The 27,095-nt window shown below is 45.3% G+C and overlaps 1 protein-coding gene across 9 annotated transcripts in view; it reads left to right on the forward strand.

The window, feature by feature from the left end:
- Positions 1-21,697: 21,697 nt before the first annotated feature.
- The window catches only part of LOC119436674 (cytochrome P450 4c3-like), a 58,248-nt gene continuing 52,850 nt past the window's right edge, over positions 21,698-27,095 (forward strand). For 6 of the 9 annotated variants that reach the window (XM_049659622.1, XM_049659614.1, XM_049659608.1 and 3 more), the window contains exon 1: positions 21,921-22,060. The gene's annotated coding sequence lies outside the window, so the exon portion shown is untranslated. The other 3 variants (XM_049659629.1, XM_049659631.1, XM_049659626.1) reach the window with 1 other exon arrangement.

The following is a 27,095-nucleotide window of genomic DNA, read 5'->3' on the forward strand; positions in this document are numbered from 1 at the left end:
AAGGTTTAGTTTGTGCTGTAGAGAAACATGTAACGTAACTTGTCTGTGTCAATCTTGCGTAGTACACACAAGAAACCAAACGATGCACAAAATACATTTACTTAGTAATGTCTAGTACAGTCAATCATGAAAGAGATACGTACATGAAAAATTATATGTAATGTGTGGCGCGTGAAGGTTGTGTTGAAAGACGAAGATAAAAAAAATTCGCAAGGTAGGATCGACACACACAATGCGGGATAGGGAGAGATTTTATTAATTTATTCATTAGATGGGGGGGGATTTCAAGTGAGTACATCAACCTTATTACACACAATATAAATCGAAAACAAGAATACAAACAAGAAAACGCAACCGTGGGTAATATTAATCAAGATATCCAGCCAGAATACATCAGCTACCATCGAATACGTCGCATCAGCCAAACACATCGATGGCGAGTACAGAACAATTTATAAATACCCATTAGAACACTGATAACTATATTGCAAAAATAAACAACACTGCATACATATCGCGTACAAAAACCTTAAATGAAACTAAGACAGTCAAATACAGATTAGCAATGTTTTTCACATCGAAAATATAGTCCATGATGATGTAGGGCTGTTGACTTTAACAGACGGCGCCCATCCTGTCGATTTCCCTCGTACTGGCCCTCTTCAAAGTGTTTCTAAGTACAAGTAAAACAACAAAAGTGATTATTGATATGAAAAGTTGCCTTGTAAGTACAGAGAACCCATTACAGTGCTTAAAAATAAATTTTCGCAGAAGTAATGCTGTATTACCTCGCTTCACACGTTTTATTTCTTTATTTATTTCAATACTCTCAATGCCACGTGGGGCGTTACAGAGAGGAGTGGGTCTCAAAGAAATGTACAGGCTACAACAGACACCGTGCCTGAAAGCGCCGAAACATTTTGGCCCCATGATGCCCCTGAACTCTACTACACCTGGGCATATCGTGCACAGGCATTTAAAGACCGTCACAGTACCCACTACGATCGGTAATGAGCACGAATGACCATCGGCTTACGAGCACCACGCTACAAATATATTCGTCTAAAAAATCAGCTATATAACGTAACAACCTGAGATCCGCAAGATATCTGCTGAGAAATCAGAGAAAATCACAATGCTTCGCTTGCCACGTACACAAGAGCCGCTCTCCCCAGAAGAAGCACTGCGTTCTTTAGTCCCAAATAACCAGTAGCGAAAAAAGAAACTGAGAAAAAAAAAGAAACAAGAGACACACACGATGTGTGCTTCCCGTGATAAAGTAAAATAGGTGGTTTACATAACGATTTGTAGCTAATGTAAGACTATTTCGCGGCGAAGCATCTTCGTCAGTACTTAAAATAAGGGTACTACTCGCATAGACTGCGCCGATCAAAACGGCAAAAGCCTATGCGACGCGCGCTCGCAAACCATAGGCTACTCAGACAGCATCGGTGCAGTGCTTAGTTCGTGAGCGAACGTAGGTACGTGAGCGAGGATCAGAGAATACTTTCTTATTTAAATGAAAAACACGGTGCGATAGTCTAAACTTTCTTGACACTTACCTCGTAAATGTAGGAGCTATCCGTTGCCTTCCAGTGATACCGCTTTACTTGGGCTTCCCATCTCTTCCTCCGCTCTGGGTCCCGGGGGAAGCGTAAACAACGGACCCCTTTACCCGTCGATCCGGTGCACATGGGAACACAACAGCCCGTCATGTCGACTCGATGCACTTGACAAGCTTGTCATTCATGCGGCTGAACACTGTCCAGCAAGTAGAAGCGTCAGCGAAGCATCCGCGTGCACTGTGTCTCGAGCTAAGCACCGGCACTAAGCAATCGCAACCGCTCGTTGTGATTCAAGATGGCGTCGCAGCGAGAAAGCGGCGGCGCGGGGGCGGTCAAAGGGTGGCACCACCCTGAACGGCGGCGCTGGCATCGAGGCACCCTATGGAGTCGCGAATAGTGTACTAGACTACGGTTGAGTGGGACGAATGGCTGGGGCGGCGCATGCGTTGCAGTGAGGTGCCCGACGTGGAAAAATACTGTGGCGGCGCTGCGATGGAAGTGGATTGGGCCGCATCAAGGTCGCGCCGTTGGAAACTGCTGGCGCTACTGCTCGGCACGGTTATTCGTACTACTTCGCGCGCTGGTATTTGCGTTCAGACCGCTCAAATGGCGTTCATAATTGCATGTGACTTGTATTTATGCCTTAAGAATAAATTCCTTTCACTCTGTTCTTTATTTTTTTTAATGCCGCTCGGTGATCTTTCACGGTCTCAGGCCGGGTTCGAGCCGGTTTTGAGCCGGGCTCGGGCTGGGCTTGGGCCTAAGGTAAAGTGGTGGTGGGCCGGGCCGGGCGGGTAACGTAGATTATTTCTGGGCCGGGCCCGGGTCTCACCATAAAACTTTTGGTCGGGCTCGGCAGCCCAACGTAAAAACGGGCCTGGGCCAGGCCCGGGTTGAAAAAATCGGCCCGTGCCGTGCTCTATTGCACACTAACACCGCCTTATTTTTGTTGGTTGCGCGAACACCAATCAGTGATGGGGCGGTTATAGGCATGTGAGTTCTGATGCAACACATTCTTTGCCCCTTGGCAAAACACTGCAGTAGCTAGGTTGCCGTCTCGACTGATTTGGGACCTCTTCTGTAAAAATTTAAAATTTTATAGAGGCGGGATAAGAACCAGCATCTTTTTAGCTCATAGCCGGATGCTCTACCGATAGAGTCACATACGCGAGACATATATAGAGACAATAACTGTAAATGTTACGCTTTGCGCAGCACTGATTCCCCCTGTGAGTGGAATCTGCACAATTTTCTCTCTCGTTTAATTGCTTACGCCTATTACTCAATTTGTAGCAACTGTGATACAATGAAGGGCTGACTAAAGGCTGCCCGTCAGCCCCTATGCAATTCTCAAGCCAATATTGTTTTAGTTGTTACGAGCACTATCGCTGGTGTTTGCTCGTAGATCAAGTTTGGTGGCATCCCAGACATTGCAGCGAAACGTTCCTACACGAGTGCCACGAGAATTTACCTATGACAGGTGCATTCGCTAAGACGATTGAGCCGAAGATGATTGGCCCTGAAGTACTATATAATATTCGCGCTCATACTCTCATGGTTTGTGTCTTTCTCTTGGCACTTCATTATAGGTTTCCGCTTCCGTGCGTTTAACAGAGCTACTATAACTTATTCGACGCAGTTCATGTTTTAACAACTTTTCATGTTCATGTTTTAACACTGAGCAGTTTAATTAAAGCTGTCAGATATTGAAGCAACTCAGCCTCTAGCATTCCCAGGACGCCATTGTATTTCTCCGGAAACACGCTAACCAATGCCGTTTTCTCGATGACTTCTGATGGAAATCAAGAGGCTGATCGCCTCGCTTCAAGTTGTGCCTACCACGAATGTGGCTGCCCTGACATTTCCTGCATGTTTGAAAACGCTGGTCTTCTGATACGCCGATACCTCCTAAAGCAGCACCCAGACCGGCGTGTTGCCTACGGATCGTTCCATCCCCGTGTTCGTGATCGAGGCTTGCCCCGTCGTGCTAGAGCACTGCTATATAAGTTAAGGGTTATGTCTGTGTTGGTGCGCGAACGCCTATACCGACAAGGACGTGTGGACAGCCCATCGTGTACGTTTTGTTGCTCCTGTGAGACACTTGAACATCTAGGTTTTAGAGTGTCCCGCGTTCGTTGCGCAGCGCGCATTGCTAATTAAGGAATATGGACTTATTGGGCTGCAATGTGCGACCCTTGACGATTGCCTATTTTTAAGGGGGTGTGCTTCCCGACGTGACCAGGCCCATCGAGCCCTGCTAACTTTTCTGAAGGACACTGACTTGGCCTCCCGTTTATAGACATTATTTGTATTTTGTTTTGTTCTGTCGGTGTCTCCGTCATTTCTTTATTTCCTCTTTTCTTTCCTCGTGTTTTCATTTCCTCTATTCCCTCCTCCTGAAAGAGTAGGCAGGCGTTGTGCCCCTCTCGGTGGCAGTTTTCAGCTTGCTCCCTCCCTATTTCCTTCGTGTCCTTGTGTTATATGTGTACAAACCAAATAATAATAACTGCCATCCAGCTGACTAGGAGAAATCTGTACGTCTCCCTTCACGAAGAGAATGTTTCATTACTGCTAGTATTTTATCTATTCCCCATTATCATAGTTTATCAGTCAACTGTATGACATTGCATATCGTTATCAAAATTCCACTTGTGGTCAGACCAGTGGCGTCTCTTAATGGGCGTGGCTGCATGCACTCATCAGCGTCTGAGTTTTGGTTTCGCATGAATACGGAGATTCCTCGTGCTAAAAAGGCGACGAGAATCGCAATTTTCGTAATCAAAACGCTGATGTAGCATGTACAGACAAGTCACTTCAGTTTATTTATTGCGATCCGCCTATTAAGTGCATTAGTTAAAAAGTGAATAACCTGACTTTACTTTATTAGCCCTACAATTACATGATGTCCGCCGCCACATAACCCCCGGTTCCGAAAAAACTAGACTATAATTGGAGGGGCAGGGGAAGCTGCGGTGAATGACGGTTAATGTTTTCTAGTAGGAAAAGTTATTTGTGTGAAATCCAATACGAACGAAGCTGGTATCATGTATTGTAAGCTAATTTCCCTATCAGTGCAGAACGAAGACAACCAACCTAAAGGCAATCACCATGGTATGAGTAATGTTGAAACACAACATTTATTTATATGGAAAGGAAATCAAACCTATTGCGTAAGCTCGCAAGAACACATTTTGCCTGACTACATGCAAACAAAACACGTCATTCAGGCTTGCAATAGTAAAGTTTTGAAGAGTGGTCCCGCACCTCTGCGGTGAATTGTTCTGTATTGTAAAGCTTCGTACAATCACTTGAAAAAGTTATACGCATGATTTCTCTGTGCTCTGGGAGAACCAAATGTAGCAACAAGTGCGGATCTCTCTAAAATGGGGGACATGTTGTAGGCCGTGTGCAGAGATTTTTTAAACTGTGTCGTTTAATGGCAGTGTTTTCAGTGAATTACTTATTCCACAGCTGCAAAGCACTATACAAGCGTCGTACGCCTATTTTGGCGCTGTTTTTTCATAGCGGAATGTGATTGCAGGTTTAAATATACACGAAAAAGAGACATGAAACGGGTCATATGCGGACAAATTTTTATTGGTTTATTGCTGGGTTAAAAGAAATGTTAATACAACCTATGAATATAATAGCTGCACTGAATTTTTTTTCTCGTCCTGCAAGGCTGCTGAAGTATGCGTCCCCCCCCCCCCCCCCATATTTTGTCGCACAATGTCAGCCACGGATGAAGCGCCCGCCTCGAGCTTAGCAAGCAACTTGTAGATAATGCCGGCAGTTCAGCAAACACATCGTAGACCAGTAAAACGTCACCACCTGCTTACTTTGTGGCTTCTCGCTGAGCTCGTTTGTGATGGCTTCCAGTTCAAATCGGGAAACGCTATTGTGGTCCATTGGACGTAATGTACCATGTCTTCTTTTTTAGGGTTAACAGAGGTTTTTTTTTCAAATAACCTGTGGCATATAGTACAGAACTACTTATTGAGCTGGATAACAGTGTAAATCAAAATGCATGACTGTCTAACTCACACAATTTTGCTACTCAACCATTTAATTAATTACTTTAGCTGCCGTATTGCAATACTATACAAATTGAAGCCTGTTCAGTTCACTTCGAAGCTTATTCGCTTAGAAATAATTTTCAAACTAATACCAGTTTTGAGATAAGCGCTGCTGTTGTCCTACTTACTTTTTATGAGAGAAAGACTTTTTTTTTGGTTTTCATGCATTGAAGCTGAAAATTTTCTTGAACACCAATGCATTTAGTCGGAAATTTTGGGAATGCATATCTCGAAACTGGTGTCGTCTTCACAATTTGTTCCAAGTGGATTACAATTTCAAATTCACCGGCTACAATTTGTAGATTGTCGAATCGGCGTTTTGCCCGCGTTAGCTCAAAATGCGTTGCGGCGTTGTGAGTTGCTGGATTGATATAATAGCATTGGTGCCGCAGCTAAACGCGCCTCCCTTCCCCCCCTCCCCCACGGCCTCTCGCGCGTCCGAAAAGGCGCGTTTGCTCTAATATATGGTGATTGAAAGGAGAAAAGAGACGCCTATTCTGCAGCCCTTAAACACGGCGCAGAACGCGCGTTTGTTCTCCGCCGTGCGTTCATTAGCGCGCCCCTCGCGCCCTTTCACTCGCAATACAGCGTTCGGCGCGCGGCGACGATTTCATCTCCAAATGTTAAACCTCACGGCGACGGCGACGGCGACGGCGACGCCGACGGCAGAAATTGCTTTTGATCAAATTGCTACGCAATAATTTGTTCCATTTTTTTAATATTCAATTAAAACTTCATTAGCGAAATTTTGTTAATTTATCAAATACTCATTTTTTTAATACTCGCGCGAATACGTTCCACCTCAAAAGTAATGTAGCTCAAGAAGTCAAACTATGCTACGTGCCAGGAGAGTTTAAAAAAATCCCGGAACGTTAAAAAACGTATATAAAGATCCGTTAGCGTCACCAGCATGCACAAACCTACGCCCCCATTGTGACCGGAACCAGCTATTTAATAATGCTAACGGTATGAAAAAAAAGGATGTCGGAGAAACATCAGGGTGTTTCCAGAGCAGAGGTCTGATTTTTGCATTTTCCTGAGAAATGGGAGGCGATAACCATTTTATTTGACTCCTAACGTAAGCTGGTAGATCTGCTTATTGTTGTGATGAGTTCGATTTCGATTGTGTAATCAGTCTTACAACTTCTAGTGTTAATTATTGTGAACCGGGCAACATGCTAACCTTCTCTTATTTCTCGAACCTTGAGTATTAACCGCTAGTCATATGCCTGGCGTGAACAAGCAAACTTGGCTTCCGCACGCAAACCGAACCATCTAGTACTTATTAACAACACCTTTTTCGTCAGCGTTCTTTCTTTTCCTTCTCACAGGAATCTACTACCCGACCATATGACAGGACGTCAAAGCATCCATTTCATTACTGCAGTATTTTGGCAGCACCTACATAATGTGGGCCACAATATTGTTACAGACCTTTCCCATACGTCGGATACGGCGCTCGACGATGGTCGGAAAGGCGTTATAGTTGTTGTCGACTCGCCAGCTTGGCTGTACCTTCTCCCTTTATGTTGTGAAAATACTTTCCCTTATTTTCGCCTACCCTATCTTCGTCACAAATTTGTGGAAATGTGAGGTACTCCGAATTATCCAGTTGTTGGGTGATCGTGAAGCTGGTGGAGGACAGTGGTCGTAGGGAGTGCGCGCAGAAGTTCGGGACCGTCGTAGTTAGCATCACGATGGTAGAGCATATCATCACCGAGCAGGAACAGGTTTAGGGACGAGTACAAGACACCGGAATATGGCATTGATAAGGTCATAGGTTCAGGACCATTGCAAGTACTTTTTGCTTCTTCTACACATCCTAAACATTATTAATATTACAAAGCAAAAGCAGGAGAGTAATCAGTATCTTTCCGACAGCTATCGCATAAAGACCTCTGTAAATTCAAACTATCGGTGCCTTTGGTTGCTCTAAAGAGCACAATCATTAACATTGTTACACAAATACAAAGCTTTATTACCACTCTTCAGGTTATCTACTTTTAGCTTTCAACCAATCAGCATGGTATTGTCTCATGACAAATACTGTGGTACGAAAAAACGCATTTAGGATAAGTGAAGCCTCCATTTTTATCTTTTATGGCCGATAAAAGTTATAGGAGGAAGCACAAACAAATGTGGTGCAGAGGCGTATTGTGTCAACGCTTTGTCTTCGCAGCTGACGTCTCAAATGTACTTGGCAAATTCGCACTTGCTGCTTAGAGTAATTTTATTCAAGTGTTTTCCTCGGCCTGAGGAACAGCACATGTAGAGTGTCCCAGCTGGGACACGCGGTACACAGTCGTAGTCGTAACGACCAAATCTCAAGCAAAGTATTAGTTTGTATAGGTTACGATCTGGTGTACTTCAGACATGACGTCTCATCGCATACTACTAATGATTACGTATGCCTTACCATAAAGCACAGATGGCACACGTTCTCAGTGATTGGAGGATACATCCGCACAAGAGCGAGGATCGATTGCTCGCAGCTGATGTCTGTGCTGCAAGCATCGCAAGGTCCGCATATTGTGACTGGTGACTTTAACGCACACCGTCCCCTGTGGGGTAGCCCTGTGATTAATACTCGTGGAAAAAATCTCACCGACCTTATGTGTAGTCAGGGACTAAATGTGCTCAATGACGGATCTCCTACATTTATTCGTGGCACATCCTACCACAGTTGTCATGACCTTACGTTTGTGTCAATGAGCCTTCTTTCCTCAGCATGCTGGTCGACGGATGTAGAGCCTCGTGTTAGTGGCCACCTCCCAACTTACGTGCACTTTAGCTGCTTTCGCCGCTCAGCCGTCAAACAGACGGCACTTTATTTAGGACGTCTGTCGATACCAGCTGTCAGAGTATAACATCTCCATCCGAAATAGAGGACATCATTGCGTCTACCCTGCGGGACAAAACCAGAGAAGTTAGTGTACACGAGGCACCGATCATTGGTCCACTAGCAATATGAGGCCCTTTGTGTAATCTGTCGACACGCAGAACGGCGATACAGAGGAACAAAGTCACCGTCAGAACTTTCGAACAGTCGCCGAGCTCAACCATATGTCCTTCGGCATCTCGTAAAGCTTGACACACAGCATTGGAGGACGTTCTGTGGATCCCTAAACTCAAGACAACCTCTATCTAAGATTTGGCGGGTCATACGAAGTCTCCAGGCAACTCCACAACAAAGACACCCATTCCGTGCCGTGGCTCTACATCAACGCCGGACCGAATTGGAGGTAGCAGTGGACTACTGTAAACGTATTGTGGACACGTCTAATGCAGTGACTTCATCACTTGTCACCATCGCGCCCCCATCACCTGATGAGCGACTCGAAGTACCTTTTAAGAGGCAAGAGCTTGACGCTGCAATTTCTGTTTCCCGACACTCATCGGCACCAGGACCTGGCGGAATCACCTACGCTGCACTCTGCCATCTTGGTACAGAAGCACGACGTATCCTTTTATCTTTTTATAATGCCACGTGGGAGTCAGGAAATGTTCCAGATAGTTGGAAATACAGTCGCGTTGTAGCGTTGCTTAAACCAGGGAAGTGCCCTAACGAGCTTTCCTCCTACAGACCGATCGCCTTAGCCAGTTGCCTCTGCAAAGTAATGGAAAGAATGGTTTGTCAAGGATGGAGTGGTTCCTAGAGAGCAATAATTGCGTTCCTGATTTAATGAATGGATTCAGAAAAGGCCGTTCTTCCATCGATGGTGTTGTCGACTTGGCCTCCACTGTTGAACCGGGAAGAAGTTGCCACCGGTTAGTTGGAACTGTGTTCCTGCATATTAAGGGTGCACACGACAATGTACTCCATTATGAAATCATTAATGCGCTGGAAGATTTAGACGTCGGTGGCTGGCTGTATGCATGGATAGTTAGCTATCTCACTGGCCGCACCGTGTATATGTCGACAAGTGATGGCAACACCGGCTAGTACAATATCAACCGAGGTGTTCCACAAGGGGGAGTTCTCAGTCCAACTCTCTTCAATGTTACATTGATTGGCCTTGCATCTAAACTTCCTAACACGGTGAAGATTAGCGCATATGCGGACGACATATGCATTTGGCCATCTGGAGCCACCCGTCCCCAAATGCGTGCTAGACTTCAACGTGCAGTGACAATCACAGCTAAGTCTCTTCGGCATCAGGGCCTCCACCTCTAAACAGCAAAATGTTCCGTTGTTACATTCACACGGAAACGAATGACCAGGTATCCCATAATTGTTAATGGAACAGCGATACCTGCAGTAACACACCACAGATTCCTTGGCGTAATCATAGACAGGGGACTATCTTGGTCAAGACACGTTGCCGCACTGAAGACAAAGCTGAGGAGTTTCGTTGACGTCCTTCCCGTCATTGCAGGAACAAGATGGGGCCCCTCGGAGTCGTCATTACTCCAATTGTAACAAGCACTATTTATAGGGTATATACGGTACAGCATGCCGGCGCTCTCAAGCATGGGACTTGTGTGCGCACGCTGGAGAGCATTCAAGCTCAAGCATTTCGCACATGCTTGGGCCTCCCACGATGCAGGTCAACCAATGGAACAATAGCGAAAGTTCGTGCTTGTCCTGTTGATGTATACTTGCTCTGCGAGCCTCTTCGAACCGCGTGTTAAGCCGACACAGACACCCTCCTTCGTTCCCGGCCACCCACCCAGGTTGCAGCTTTTCAATGACTCTATCGCGCCATCAGAATATTCGATCATCAAGATTTTTTCCCGCCTGTATTCCGAGAATACCCCCGTGGGTCCTGCCTAAACCTTTCGTTACTCTGCAAATCCCCCGAATTACAAAAAAGTCCTCCGTTGCATCCATTCGCCTCAAGCAACTTGCTCTCTGTCACATTTATGCAGAGTACGAAGATACAGTACACGTGTATACCGATGGCTCTGTCACACCATATGCCTCCACTGCAGCCTTCGTCATCCCACATATGATCATCGCACGGCGGTTTAAACTAGACCACAGGTCAACATAACCTGCCGCAGAACTTGTTGCTATCCGGGAGGCACTTCGATTTCTCCCCGTGGAGCCTCCTCGCGCATGGACGGTATTCTGCGATTCCAAGCCAGCTCTCCCAACCATTGACTGTGTCCTCAGACGGGGACCGTATTATTCAATGGCTATAGAAATCACAGATCATCTCGGCTAGGCAAATCGAAATGGCCATAATATCACCTTTCAGTGGATACCTTCGCCCTGTGGCGTGATAGGGAATGAACAGGCAGACGCTGAAACGAAAACTAGTTTAAATAATGCTTCTGAAGTACGCATTTTGTTCTCACGAACAGATATAAACGCCCTACTTTTTTGCGTAATACGCAACCATACGTTGGAGCACTGGACCTAAACAGGTCGACGACACAAGCGAGTGCATCAATGGTACCCAGAAATGAAATTCCCCATGCTCCACAAGCGCGAAAGAAGCCAAGCAAGCATGATGCACCGGATTCGCCTTGGTGTCGCATTCACCAAGCGTTATACACACAAGATATGTTGCAGTGATACTAGCCCAAATTGTGAATACTGTCAGGTACCAGAAACAGTTTATCAAATATTTTCAGTTTGTCCTGCGTACGCGCAAGAACGACAGAAACTGATATCTTTCATTGCAAACGCCGACAACAGGCCGCTATCAGAAGAGTTTTCTTTCAGGTGCTTGGCCCAGTGCAAACAGCGCAGCCCTGATAACTAGTGCCACTCTAGCATTTCTACAAGCCCCTGGGCTGGACGCTTGGTTTTAGAGAAGCCACAAGGTTGTGAACTTGTATCTACGCACCTCCTCCTCATTGCTTCACCATCATTCATCAACCCTTTTCCTCCCGATCCCTTTTCCCCAGTGTAGAGTAGCAGGCCAGAGCAAGTTACAGCTCATGCTGACCTCTCTGCTTTTCTGTAAATAAATTTCTCTCCCTCTCTCTTTTTGTGGCAAATCATGCACCAGAGCTGATTTTTACCATCATTCATATGAACGGAAAACAAGCTAAGGTAATTATATTACGATATCTGAAATAACACTTACCCCAAACAAAGGCATCATTCTACATATTTGTTGCTGCGCTTATAACATCGAGGTATACGGTAGCCGATTTTTATAGCCATCAGCCTGAGTATCTTATCGCACCACTTGAGCCGAGATGCAGCAGACAACAATAAGCCATCGCAATATGGGTGGTGTCTGCCCACGCTTGAGTTAACAGTGCCTTATCAGCAGGCGACTGATAGGAGGTAAAATAACATAGCTCCTCTGTCAAGCTTCCTGTATATCAAAGACCGTCACCCGAAGTTGTTGTTCTGCCATTTAAAGAACGCAAGAATGTGCTTTGAAAGCACGTTCTGACTGCAAATATTTGAAAGTATTCGCAGGACGCTCAAAAAAAAATTGCTCATCGAGGACGATCATCTTCATCTAAGCAATATATTCATTCTTCGGGGAAAGTTGATTCACAATTCTTGCCAACAAATTTACGCAATTGTAAAATTATAGCTTACATTTATCTCGAACTCGCTACATTGTTTTCTTGCACATACTTCATTTGTTGCGCCTGTTTTTATTCAAAAGATTTAGTTTGCATGATTTTGACAAATTCCGTATGAGTGTCAACAAAGTGAGCGCCTTCACCCAGAAATGGCCTCTGGAAACGTAGTTACCGCTGCAACAACTTGCATGTCTTTCATAATACTACAGTTCTTCTTCTGAGGAATGACCCGCCGTGGTTGTTTAGTGGCTATAGTGTTGGGCTGCTAAGCACGAGGTCACGGGATGGAATCCCGGCCACGGTGGCCGCATTTCGATGGGGGCGAAATGCGAAAACACCCGCGTACTCAGATTTAGGTGCACGTTAAAGAACACCAGGTGGTCAAAATTTGTCCGAAGTCCCCCACTACGGCCTGCCTTATTATCAGATCGTGGTTTTGGCACGCAAAACCCCATAATTTTTTTCTCAGGAATGACCACCTTAAAATCCTGGACTTTGTCCTTGATATATCAAAAGCATCACACTATATTTAATTCTTCGGCTCCAAATTCATTTACGCTTATTCACCAGCCGCATTCTCTCCCAGTGAAGACAGCCTTTTTTTTTTTACTTGCTTGCTTTCTAATCGAATAATTGGGTTCAAGTGCTAAGGAGGAAAACCAAGAAGCCACATGTTTTAGGTACAGGGTTGTATGTTCTCAGTTTTTATTTGCCCGCCATTCGACTAACATGTTTTCTGTTTCCATTTGCACCCTAGTACTCTGACATTCGGTGAATTGATTTTTCCTATTGCATTTTCACCGGCTTTATTTAGGGGATAATATTTGGCGTCGAGGCTGCTGTTTTTTTTTCCCTCGGGGAAATGTTTTGTTGAAGCCTCCTGCATAAGTGCCCTTCTTGGTCTTCAATGCTGCCCTTGTATCCGATACACAGACTAGCAAAGTTTTTGAGAAGCAGTATAGCAAGGGCACAATGCCATACGGCGATGTTATTAAGCAGGAATTAATAAGAGTCAGGGCATTCAAATATTCAAATGCAAACAGAACCAGATTTTATTTATAACATTGTACTGCTACAGAGTCCCTACGAATAATACTCAAAAAAGACGTCTAGGTAGGTACGACCCCACACTGCTACCAGTTCATTTGCCCAATGCATCCACAGCATTACCAGAAGGAACCTGCCAGGAACCATGCCCGGACTCCTTTGATCGCCTGTGCACATTACATTGCTCTGATTTTTCTTGAAGAGCCAAGTTGGTAAAACAGACAAAACTAATCAGAACATTACGCAATTCCAACGCACACGTAGGAATTTATTTGAATCGAAGCTTTAGTGAAGTGCTTAATTAAATTCTATTCGTGTAAATACAATGCGCACAATTGTCTTTGTTTTTATGTTACGCAACTACGAACTTAAGGAACTTTATGTTTATGCATCACACTGGTCACAACCTTAATTTCATGCAATGATTCCGTGTATGCATTACACCGGTTACAAGCTATGCCAAAATGCGAACACGAACTCAGGCGAACTAACATTGTGAAATGCCGAAGCAGCAAATATTTGTTGCTTGTCAAGGGAAGAATGCTGAGTATAGGTGTATGCACAGAGAAACATGGCATCTTATTTAAATACATTTGAGGCTTTTAAACCATTTCAGTCACTGTGGCACATAGTCATTCGGGAGGATTGGCCAACCATGTGAACATAACCGTGCTGTAGCCCATACCCAGTGGCCCAAGAGAAGGGTAGCCTAGATATAAGAAATTGCAGAAATGTAAATTCAACGCAACCATGCGCTATTCCATTAAGAGGATTGTGCGTTTTTAAGATGCCTAGGGGTACATTATAGCCGCATATCATATGTCGGGATATATGGTTTACTCGGAACAGAGGCGGCCCTGACTGGCACTACATTGTTTATCAAAGTTCTGCAGCGTTCGGAAATGCACAAGACCCACCCACCAACCACGGGAGAGGCTGGAGGGGGTGGGAGATTAGGTAAAGAAAGCAAGGCTTTAGAATTAAACCTTGGTACGGCGGAAGGCTGAATCATTATATTTTTTATGTGTGATCTATCTAGGTAGACTAATCTTATTTAGCTCAAATGTATATATAGATTGATGGAACTTTATGTCTGCAACTGTTTGGCCAAAGGCCCATGACAATTTATTTTTGTTGGGTTCAGTGTTACTTTTTAGTATTTCGAAAATCAGATAATCTTGGTGCACCATGCTTTTTTTTTCGTTTCTTTGTGTGTCATGGTGGCGGTTGCCTTGTGTTCCGTGTAATAAGCTGCGAGAAGAACTGTAAAACAGTCATATTTCCTGTTTTCATCAGTCAATATAATCTGGCACGTGTATCGGCATTGTGGCGCCCTTTTGTGGATACCTGGTGCAGGCCTGTATTGGCAACGACATGACCTCGAAATATAGCTCCTTATGTCATTTTTAAAAGTAGTTGATGATGAGACTTCCAAGAAAGGGTTAAGCGTTTTTGGCTTAAACCGAGAAAACAAAAAGAAAAAATACGGCGGTATGTCTCCGTTTTGTCCATCGATTCAGTTTTAACCGAAGAGTCAGTGAACGCAAATTTACAATATAGCTAAGACGACAATCTGCATGCAGCCGCAAGCAGCATATGCTCTCCGACGAGAGTAGCCTGACCAAGTTAGGGTCATGTGTCAGCCAGCGGCTCAAGTAATGTTCACTTTCTTTCAGATCTGCGTCTGTTCTGCCAGCGTTTGCGACTAAAACGAGAAGCAGAAAGGCAAGTATATCGAAAGTGGCAATAGAGTATAGTGGTTAGCGTGCCCAGCCTCCATATGTACGTTGCTGCAGTTACATGGTTACGAATCCCGGTGGTAGAGCTTGTGAAGAAAACTTTCTGCGTTCCTCCGGTGATGGTGAAGCTCAAATGAGGCGGCGGCCTGACGACAGTGGCCGTCGTCACCGTACCACATTAAACGGAGGGGCAAGGCCAACCACATTATTAGCACTTGACTGCTGCCGCAGTAAAACAGTACAGCGGCCAGTGTACCTCACTAGCCATGGTCAACTGATGTGTTAGTCACTGCTTAACCAGACTGTAATACGCAGCAAAAGCTCAGCAAAGACACCTGTCATTATCGCAATTATGAAAATAACCACCTCTAAATGTGTGCGTACGTAGCAATTTTCTGGTGTCTGTCTCCTTTTTTCGAAAGGTATAAAAGTCATTTATATAAAATGGAACTTTGGAAGTTTTGGCTGTAGTTGGACGGAAACATAATTCGTTGATAAGATTCGACTACACTGTCAATGACGTTGACCAACGCGCAAGCAAAGAAAAATTGCTTGTTTCGAAGCTTCCAGTGTTGTTTGTACTTTTGTTTTATAACGAGGAGGGCTAGCTGCCTTACGATACAGAAACAACAAACTAGAAAAAACTTATAAATACGAATGCAACACTCCATCTTGCAGGAAGTCCTGCAAGATTCACTGCAAAATGTAGTTTGCGCTTAGTTTGTACTATAGGTTCCATGTCTACCCCGTTTTTCACAGTTTCTGCTCCGGTAAAGAAGTCTACGAACAACTGTAACATCGCCAACGTTAGACAGGAGAGACTGGCATTGAAGCTGGGACACATCGCACTATTTTGTGCATTTGATGCATGTTGGAAATAAGGCAACAAATTCAAGCAAAATTATGGGCTCATAAGGCTATAGGTCAGCGTGCCAAAATCATTCCTTTGCCCGGCCGCCAACGCTATGGTTTTAAATCACACAATTTTTTTGGAAGATTGTTATAATTGCTTACAAGTTTACTGCATGTGAGCTGTATATTATCTTGCTCCACTATACTGAAAATGTCACGACTACTTGGATTACAGGCATCTGGAAGAACGATGCATAAGTAAAATACCCGGCAATCTCTGAGTAATGCTCGAGTGATTTACACCCGGTGAATAAGCGTGCAAAAAAGGAATAACGGACGCATTAATGGGTTCTATAGTGCGCATCCGTCTATACGCTTGAAAGTTGGATTTCTATCTATTTGTTGCAATACTTAAAGTGTAGTTGTCGGCGATGGAGCTGTGCTAAGCGAGCAAAACACAAGGAAGTCATGTGTTGTATTGGCTGAATGTAGGGATCAAGTATGTATAGTAAGGACCCAGGCTTACAACACATGCGTACGTTCAGGGCGCGACGAGGGCGACTGACGAGCCCTAACGGTTCTGGTGATGAGTGGGCTATTCACGTGTGGCTGTCGCATATTTATAGTGATGTCTTAAGCGGATAGGTGAGTCCGAGCGAGTTCACTTATGTGAACAGTCAAGGCAACACCAACACGACCATCTAAAGTCTTATTAGAGGTCGCATCTAAAGGCAAAAATATATTCAGAGGAAACATGCATGCGTAGTGTGTTCCTGTCAACAAAAAGAAAAAGTGATGGCTAACAAGCGGTGTTGTAGAGCGAAGAGTTAGACGCGAATGTCACCAAATACTGGGTCACGTTCCTATCCTGGTGATCAGCGGAAATGTACATTGACAGCATCTCGATTAGCGTGTGATTGAGTCTTCATTAAGGTCGCTGCATGTTTGTGTTGTGCCTAACACGAGCGAGTAGTATCTGCAATGGCATTGGAGAGATAGCTGTCAGCTAAGTCAGCGATAAGCACTCGAGGATCGCCATATTAAACGTCAACGCCGTGTTGAAGAAAGCCTGCGGCATCAGTTGCGCAGGTGGCCGGGAAGGCTTAAGGCGACGGTAGCTTACCGTCGGGTGTATTTGGTAACCACATCGATATACACACACTCTGCGAAAATGAACAGAGGGAAATGGCCGAGTGAGTTGAAAAATACCTTGATGAAATCACTCGTTTGGTATGTCAAAAGACTGAAGAAGGTTAGATGGATGGCTTTTTTGAAGCTCTGGCGGAGTTCGTATGTGGCGACATAACAACGCACATAATCAGTAGATGCCAACCCAAATGAATCCGCGTGGTCATACATGCGGGACACGCCATGGTGACCTGCCGCCAGGGCATCATGGAGTGGAGGAGTGACGGTTTATTTTGCGTGCTCGAAAATAAAAACTAGCACATCAGAGACATCCGTGGTTCGTTTCTACAATACAAGATCACACCCTGAAAATTATAAGCTTGCGAATAGAAGCACCAGAAGATTGAGTACTACGGGCCTTCTTGATGTTATCCAGGATGACGTCACCGTTTTATTCAGCGTTTAGTTTTGAGGAAATGAGTTCAAGTTATGTTTATTTGCATCACAATGGCGGGCTTGCTCAAGCAAAAACTGAAAAAATGTTATTTGAGGGTGCCCGAGTACTCTGTGTACATTACTCACGACAATGATAACAAGAATACGACATTATAAACGAATAGAATTCGAGAATTAAGTTCACTTATTAGTACAGTGTAGTAAGAACGAAGCACCTTCGCAGTCTAGTTGTGGTGGACGCAAATGATGAACAGGCTGTAAAAAAACACATACAGGTCGGTAGTTAAGTAGATAGACAATTGGTGTTTCAGCAGAAGCGTTAGGTTACTCCTGAAGGCAAAAAAACCGAGTGGCCCAGTCGGCCAGTTGAGTCTTGCAGCGATTAAATCCCGCAAAGGACGCGATGACGTCATGATGACAGGCGACTGCTCGCCAACAAATAAATACAATGCATTTAGACTGCAAATTTATACACTTAAGAATCATGCTCACTAATAGAAGAGTTCCATTCGAAAGAGGGAAAAGCGGCTGTTGTGTCCACGATATAGTTGATTTAAACGGATTCAATCCCATGGCCGTTGCATCATTGCGGACTTCTGTGGGAGCGTAGTCGTCAGAATGATCTAGAATCGATACTGAAATTAGGAGGCTGATGAACGACAAGGAGGTCCCAGGAAAGTAAAATAATTTTGTGAGCAGCATGGTCAGGTGGCGTGCTATGGCTATCACGTCTATCAAAAATCCCCAAAATTATGAACAGAGGATGACAAAAATGCCGGCATCATGGGAAATGTGAAACCACCGCAAAACTCAGGACAGCACTAACTTTGTCGGGTTAAAAGCATAACAGCAGGCTTAAAAAATGCATAACGTTGAGAGGTAGACCAAATTTCGGGACAAATAAATTGGCTCTAGAAGGAGTTCAGCCGATGGCGTGGAATACGGTGAAAATGTCGGCAGGCGTTGAAACGAGGCCCAGTCGGTACTGTGACAGACACCAGCGCCTAGCAACTGTCGGGCAACTGCACACATAAGCGAGAGGCCTGGTCGTCATTTGTTACAGGGTAAGTCGGGGCTGAAATTTGGGACGCGAACTCTATCACATGAGAGCCAATGCATTCTACGGGGTATTTCTTGGACGGCTGGTACCGATCTTCGCGGGATGTGGATGCGAACAAATTGTCTCCTGTGCTAACTCTCACCTTCGTTGAACTGCCAACATTTCTTCGTGATGTCTCTGACAGTTGCACAACTCTTGAATACGAGTAAGTGTGAGGATTTGCGCGCGATTTGGGCAGCCTTTCTGGCAACAGGGCCTCTCTCTCGTGCTTCTTTCTGGACGCGTTGCGCCATCTGGTGGCACTGCCTGGAAGTCCGCGCGTGGCCTCCGAGACGAGAAGCGTGGGCGCGGCGGTGCCTGCGAACGCTGAGAATTGTTCCCTCGCTCGCCGCACATCCATTGGCACATACTCAGTGGCCCAAGTTGGCGACAGGTTCATTGAAGAGTGGCATTCATGACACAACTTGCTAAAACGTTGGCGTGAAAGTTCATTGAAAAGTGGCACATACCCTGTGGATTTATTGCGCAGCCTGCTAATGCCTTGTGGTGGTGTCCTTGATGAACGCGTTTGACGTTGAATGAATTATGCTCAGCATCAGATAAATCTAAGGAATTTTTTTCGTCATTCTACTGCGGCAAATTCGGAGTGGCACGTACCTAGTTACCCAAGTTGGTGCCTAAGGCGTTCATTGAAGAGCGGCACACAGTTAGTGGCACATGCCTAGTGACTCAAGTTGGCATCAAAAAGGTTTATGGGAGACGGGTTCGTACCCATCGAGAGGCTTCCTGAGTAGACTACACACAGAGATAGATCCTCATTGTCCGGATTGCGGGGAAGAACTCTGTACTTTAGCCCACATGCTCTGGCAGTGCCCTGTGTTACACGACTTCAACAACAGCGAGGACTGGGAGAAGGCCATCACTAGCACTAAACAGGGAGACCAGTACTAAGCTGTCCAGAGGGCCCGTGAGAGAGCAGAGAGGCATGGTCTCCAGGCTCCAACATGGGATTAGCCAACAGCTAGCCGGGGGCCTCTCAGGGGCTCCAATGGCTGGCTCCTCAGGACCTTAATAAAGTTCTTGTCTGTCTGTCTGTCTGTCTGTCTGTCTGTCTGTCTGTCTGTCTGTCTGTCTGTCTGTCTGTGGGAGATCAGCATAGACCTAGTGGCACATACCCAGTACTCCAAGTTGGCGCCAAAGAGTTGGCGCCAAAGAGTTCCTACCCAGTCCCGCATCTACGGTGATCCATGTCAGCGGGAAAGAAGTTGGTTGTAGAGCGGCACGTATGTACACATGGCCACGTACATAGGGTAGGTATTGAACCCTATTTCATCAGCACGTCAGCCCGACGCGCTACCCATTCGACCACGGACTACCCGGTAACCCAGATAAGCGGGAAGACAAACAGATAGAAACATACATACACACATAGATAGCCCCCGAAAAGTGCGTGAAATACCATAAGAATGCTAGCGAATTAAAATTCCGAGCAGAATGCTCATATGAAGTTTTGCGTTATGCTCCGGAAAACCTGTAGTGAGACATATCAATGGTCGTTATGGCGCGTAAAACCCCAGAATTTAACTTTAATTGTAAGACAGGTAGCATGACCTGGGAAGTATATTGTGACTAAGCACTATCGAGAAGCCGTGTCATTGAATGGCAACAAAGGTTTCGGGAGAGCAAATACTCAGTGCAAAATTATGTCATATTCAGCTGCCCGCGAACGTCACATACCGCTACAAATTTGGAACGTGTAGGCAGTTACTGCATGGAAATCACTGTTACTGTGCGCATGATAAGACCCGACATTCAACAAGGAGCTGTGTCACCAGATCTGACTAAATGATTTAGGAAGAGTGAAAATGAATGTAAAAGTGGTCCTTGGCGCACTGACAGACGAACATAAAAAATAATCGGACGAACAATTGCCGGTGAGCTGATGGAAAGGGCCAAAAGTGATCCCATATTTGTGTTAAGCGTGATGAAAGTTGGTGCTACCAGTGCAATTATCAAACGAAGCGACAAAGTACCGAATGGCGAGGTCCCTGTTGATATCCCTATAAACAAGCGAAGCGACAACCATCGAAACAAAATATATAATGTCGATCACAGTTTTGTAGCTAGAGGCTTGGGGTACCACGAATATATTTGCCGGAAGGACATACGCTGAAGTAAAACTTCTACATTGACGTGCTAACACATTATATATATATATATATATATATATATATATATATATATATATAGACGAGAGTCAGCGCTGCAACCGACATGCGCGCGCAAAAAGAAGGTACAAGCTGCAAGAAGTACACCGAACGCCTGGCACGCCTACGTGGTATCATTCGAACATGCGTGTTTCTTCCTTTCCTTATCGTTCCTTCCGCACTTCCTTTTCTCATCTCTTTCGCTCAATCTTCACTGTCAGGTATATGTGCGCTGCTGTTATCACAGTGTCGCGGTGCCAAAAAGTTTCGGCTAAGAATACCCCTCCCAATCACCAAAGCTAGTAGAGAGCAAGGATTTCCGACCTATCTGTCCCCTAATTAATAGTAACAACGGTAGTCTTTTGTTCGCAATAAATAATTGTCATTGATCGGATGCTATGTCTTTTAACACCGTTACCATTTTTTGAACAAAACAAAAAGACGACATACTTGTGGAACTTCGTAAAATCGCGATTCGTATATTCCAGCTGAGCAGTTCCACGCAAAAATAGCTGAGGCTATGCTGCGATGGTGACGATGCCTAATTACTCAAGCTCTAACTTTGCCCACAGATTACCCTTGACATGCCTAGCCTGCTTAATCTTTTCCTTCTGGGAACAACTCCACGGGCACATGATGATGATAAAGAAATTGATTATACCTGCGACATGCGTCAAAAAATTAAGAAGGGGCACTCTTAGCAGCTATCGCTGTAAAAGTGTTGCATCAACGGGGTTCCTAAGTCGTCTTGAGGTTGTCTACCGTCCGTGTATTCCGGTGAAAGCTCCACTGCCATCATCTGTTTGCTTGCTTGCTTGTTTGCTTGCTTGGTTGGTTGCTTGCTTGCTTGCTTGCCTGCCTGCCTGCTTGCCTGTTGTCTGCTTGCTTGCTTGCTTGTTGGCTCGTTTGTCTATGTACCCAAAATGAACCGTATATAGTTCAGGACGGAGACACTGGAAGTCAATTATGGCTCATATTTTCTATGGCCGCGTATGTCGCAGTGGCTCTTCGTTCTTATCCGAAGTTCTTGCCCAACAGCCGGCGACAACGCGTAGAGTCAACAAGTGCCAAAAGCAGCCCCCTAACAAGGCGTTCTTGGCAGCAGCCGCTCCACTCCAGACGCTTCAAGGCGACGCAGTCAATCAAACCTCGTTCCCTTTATCTGTCTCACTCGGCGACCAAGCGGACGTTGAAGGGAGAGGCGCGACTGAGAACCCACACCCTTAAGGCTTCCTGCAGAGGCGTGGTTCCCACGTGCGCCTGTTGCGCCTCTTATCGCAGGTTAGAAGGTAAGTGGTGAAATGCTTTCTATGACAACGGAGGAGGACAGTGCAACTATCTGTCACAAAGCAGAGGTGGGGACGAGGCAAACTGGGAATATACAGCACAGAAAGATACACTTTCGGCATCTGTTCTGCACTTCTCACCCTTTCAGGTAGGAGCTAACAGTCTCCGATGTTTCTTTGAGTAGTTGCCTCCTAAGAGAAAATTTTCGAATTGAAATTTCCGAACAACAATTGTTTTATATTATTTCGCAACTGGCGTGCCAACAGCACAATTGTTCGCTTTCGTTCTCTACTTCGTTATATTTAGTTACTGATTTCTTTTCTCGAGAAAGCGACGCCTAAAACGTAGTATATTCCCTTATTAAGAGCGGAATAATAATGAAGAGTATTCATAGCAGAATTCTGGTAGTATCTCCCTTGTAACTTTACTTCGGTAACAGTTATGTGCATCAGCGGAGTGGAATTTTGGGCCAGTTGGTGATGCATATTTTGATTACAGTAAAGCGCCAAAGACGGGACAAAGTGAGGCGAGACGGACGGGAAAAGCGCTTGTCCTGTCCGTCTCGCCTCACTTTGTCCCGTCTTTCGCGCTTCACCATACTCACAAAAAGTTATTATGTGAAATTAGTTTTCAGGCAAAGCTATAGCTCAGTAGCTCCTGAGTACATAGGAAGGGAGAAATCGTTTTGCTCGGATCCCCCTGCTCAGAATCCGATGAGGTTTGCTGCATTTAAAGCGGTATGTTAAACTATAGCGAATGTAGCAAGTAGTGTTTGTTAATGCGAAGCATTGGTTGCGTACTTTAGGCACTTTGAGTCTATCTATCAGCCTCTTACGCCGATCCAGTGAGCCAAGTTGTTTACAAGCTTGGGCCACTGGGTATGTGCTCGTGATCGTGATGCCGCCGTTGTCATTTATTTAACTGGATATATATCAGGATTTGCATAACATGACATGAATGACATGGCATAACATGCATGTCATAATATGGGAAATACATGAATGACATGCTATTTGGGCTACTAGGAATGTGATCGTGGTTGTGTTGCCATCGTAATCGTTTCCTTAACTGGAGACGTATTCTGCGATGATCTACTTAGGCGATACTATCGCCTTGGCCATCAGGCACACGCCGAATAGCTGCAACATCGGATGACGTAGTGTTCAACCAGCCAATCAGCTCATGCGATTTTGCTCAACCACCCATTCAGCGTGCGACTGACGACCAAGGCGTGGCCAAGGAGAAGTATCGCTGAAGCGGATCGTCGCCGAATACATCCCCTGATATATATCAGCATATGCATGACATGACACCATTTGCAAGGTAAATACACCTGGTAGCGAAGCTTCCATAGAAGCCCATACGTTCAAAACATGGCGGCTTATCAGCGGTTCATGGGACTTAGCGCCATCTCTGTGAGGAGGGAACACTTCCGGCGAAAGAAAAAATAATTTGATGTCACATCCGTTAAAAACAGAAGTGACGCCATTTTGTTCTCATAGGCACGAAATTTGTTTTCGGGGGCCTGCGATTAGAACAGTATATTCAAATACATCGCCATTCGACTTGATGGGCCTTCCGAGCTTTCAGCGCGGAAAGCGATGCAGGAAAAGGTCAGCCGTACAGTGTGGAAATCGCATCGCTGCACAGAACATACTTTCTTTGGAGGCCGACGAACGCTTTGGGCGTAGATTGCGTAGAGTGCTCGTCCTTTCGTCGGACGCCAAGCCCGTCGGCCAGCGCTGTCGCACGAAAACAACTAAAGTAAACAAGTATCTGGCGGTCGCAACTCACTACTTTTGACTGCACAGGTTAAGAAACAATAAAACTACCCGCGTCACCTAATTCAGACAAACCTCGACATGCAAAACAACACAACATGTGAGGGGGGCGTATCGTAACAGGTGAACTTTACGAGCGCGCCTTTCCACGCACTCCAAGAGCTGCATTGCATTGCAAAGGATTTCGATGGGCACTCTCACGGTGGGCGCTGAAAAAAGCTATTTATTGAAAATGATCAAGTAAAATAGAGTTTTATCTTCTTTTCTCGCCATGCGTATATAAAATGGATTAGGAATTTTATTTTCGCTGAATGAATCTAAATGTGTCTCACTTTATTTATAAAGAGCTTTTTTCTTTCCCAATGTTTGTTCCCTCCAAACATAGTCGCGCTTCAATCGCAGCTCCCATAACTACCCTTGCTGATGTCGGTGGCAATTGGTTCTGAACCGCTTTTCGCCCGAAGCTTCGCGACATATGTGGATCGACCTTGTCATTTGTATGGAATGACGTGATTGGATGAATGCCATGGAATGCTTGTGGTCGGGATGCCATTGTGGTCATTTCTTTTAATAGATGCATATGAGGATGTGCCTGACAGGCATGCATGACATAAGATGACATGATATTTGCGCCACTAAGTACGTGATCGTGCTGTTGATGCCATCGTGTTCGTTTTTTTCACTGGTTATACAGGGTGTCGCAACAATCATGCACCAATATTTAAAAATATGCTAATGGCACTTAGCTGTACAGAACCAATGTATTGCTTTTTGCCGTCGCTTGGGGACGGACGGACGGACGGACGGACGGACGGATGGATGGATGGATGGATGGACGGACGGACGGACGGACGGACGGACGGACGGACGGACGGACGGACGGACGGACGGACGAATGGAAAACTTTATTGAAAACTTGGAGATACTTAATACGGGCTCAATATGTGCTACGTAAAAGTGTTTTTCTGAGCGTGAAAGAAGCCCGGGAATTCACGCAACGTGCCTCGTGCGGTAAGTCGCGCGGCAATTTTGCGTGCATTCGTGGACTTCGTTCGCGCATTCTAGCCTTGTCGTGTTCGCACCACAATACAATCAAGCGAAGAAACAAATGCTATGCCAACAAAGTCGTGTAAACTATATCTTTAGTGAAAAGATAAATTTTTCGAGCGCAGCTCTTAGGCGCCCGTTTCTGCGTTGAGCGTCGGCGTCCCTCGTCCTACCTCGGCGTAACCGTGCGAACGAGCACAGCGAAAGATGAAAGAGCGAAAGTGAATACACGCAAAATTGCCGCGTGACTGGCCACTCGAGGCACTTTGCGTGTATCCGCCGGCTTCTTTGACCCTCGGAAAAACAGTTTTATGTAGCACGTATCGAGCAACATAAAACTGCATCGGGGGTTTTGCATGATGCTCTGCGATTTTCTCATTAACACTTTCCATCTAATTACAATATTTGAGAAGTTGATTGATAATTAAGATTAATTATGTAATTATACGGCAAACAACATTAACTTGGTTCTGTGCAGCTACGTGGAATTTGAATATTTTGAAATCTTGGTGCCTGATAGTTGGGACACCCTGCATGTATACTCTTAATTAAGTGCGGAGCTTCATCAAGAACGGCAGTGTGACCTCCCAGAGAAATGCGGCAAGGCATGGATGGCCTGGGTAGAATTACATATCATGAAGGTTCTGTATCCGGAGTGGGCGCCGTTTTCGCTCATTTGGCGGCGTGTATTGCTTGGCGCTGTCATCTGTCACCGTTTGAAGCATCGACAACATAGCTAGTGCCTGCTGATAGTTATATTTAAAGAGGTGTAATAATGAATATTAAGGAAAATTGATATCGAATGGGGTATTTTGGGCCATGAGTGTTTCTCACTTGTACTAGAGTACTTTAATTATTAATGGACTCCATCTGTACTAAGAAACTCGTCTTAAGCCCAGTTGAGTTACGCCTAATAGCTACACATTCATGCTGTAGCGAAATTTATTTTGCACGTTTAGAGCCCACTGTCATTGCTCTAAATTCATCATATATAAGTAGCTATATAGAGCAAAACATTATCCGCACTTATGTATAGAAATCATGTTTCTATAGCGTTCATGCCCTCTTGCAATGCCGTACAGAAACTCTCAAAAATCAAAATAAAATTCTTGGATTTACGTCCCCAAATTTTACAGGGCTATGAGGGACGCCGTAGCGTAGGGCTACGGATAACTTTCGACGACCTGGCGTTGTTTAACAGTTCACATAAATTTATCTATGTGATAGGAGCCAAAACAATGGTGCAGATGTAGACCGACACAAACAAAGCCTCCTATTACATAGATTTGCAAGAACCAACACGCCCAGATTTCCATCCTAACATAAACCTAAGTACATGAGTTTTTTTTTTGTAATCCATCCACAACGGCTGTCAGTTTTGCCGGGAGGAGAAGCAGCATTGAATGTGGCAACGAGGTTTAGAGCTGCGCGTAAGGCGTCTCAGAACGCTGGCGTAGTGAGGAGCGCCGCCTGTCACCTTACAGTCGTCGCACCATGACGGTGCACAAATTGAGACCGTAGGAAAACGGATGGCGTTTGTCAGCACACAAAGAACGGATTACATACATGTATCTTGTGTTTTATTGGCCGTTCGATCCACTCAGACCAATGCATGCACCATCGGTGTCGTATGCACACGGATGCTCAGCAGAAAGGCTAATCTGTCTGCACACAACACTCATGCCAGCAGCGGGAACCAGACGCTTGGCTCCTGCAAAGCCAATTGAGCGCAGACTCACGGTGCGTCCCGTTGACCTCGTCGCTTTTGCAGCCAGACGCATAGCGCGTCTCTGGGTGTCTTCCAGCCCTCCACGCGCGGGCCGCGCATTCGCCGCGATAGCAGGACAGCACGACAGCGCTAACGGTGGCGGCGCGAGTGCGCCTTGAGTGTCCGTTTAATTTCTATCGCAAAAGAAAAAAAAAATACATGACACATGATAAGATTTCAAGCAGGTTTTTCCAGCGGAGCAGCCAGATGCTCTGCCCATCAAGGCACAAGTGTGTGTTTTCATTTTCTTTTCATACTAGGCCACAAATGCATGCATGACACGAGAGAACTTTGCCATTCCTATAGCCTCGTTCAAGCTAGCACTTTGAGACGCTTGGCAGGTGGGTCACGTCACACAGAAACCACTTACTTCCCATAGCAACAGTCACGTGGCATAGCAAGAGCAACAGCGCATCATTTTCACCCATCCGTCCCTGTAGTTGCAGCTAGCGCTTTGAAATGTCATATGACATTGCATCGCCTCTGGCATCGCCCATGCAGGTCGGTGGCAGAAAGGATGCACCCGGCGTTTGTTCCGTAACGCATGATATACATGACAAAAGCAAGACACGCTGCCATCAAAGTTC

This window comes from Dermacentor silvarum, chromosome 1, assembly GCF_013339745.2.
Source record: "Dermacentor silvarum isolate Dsil-2018 chromosome 1, BIME_Dsil_1.4, whole genome shotgun sequence".
Classification (NCBI taxonomy): Eukaryota; Metazoa; Arthropoda; class Arachnida; order Ixodida; family Ixodidae; genus Dermacentor; species Dermacentor silvarum.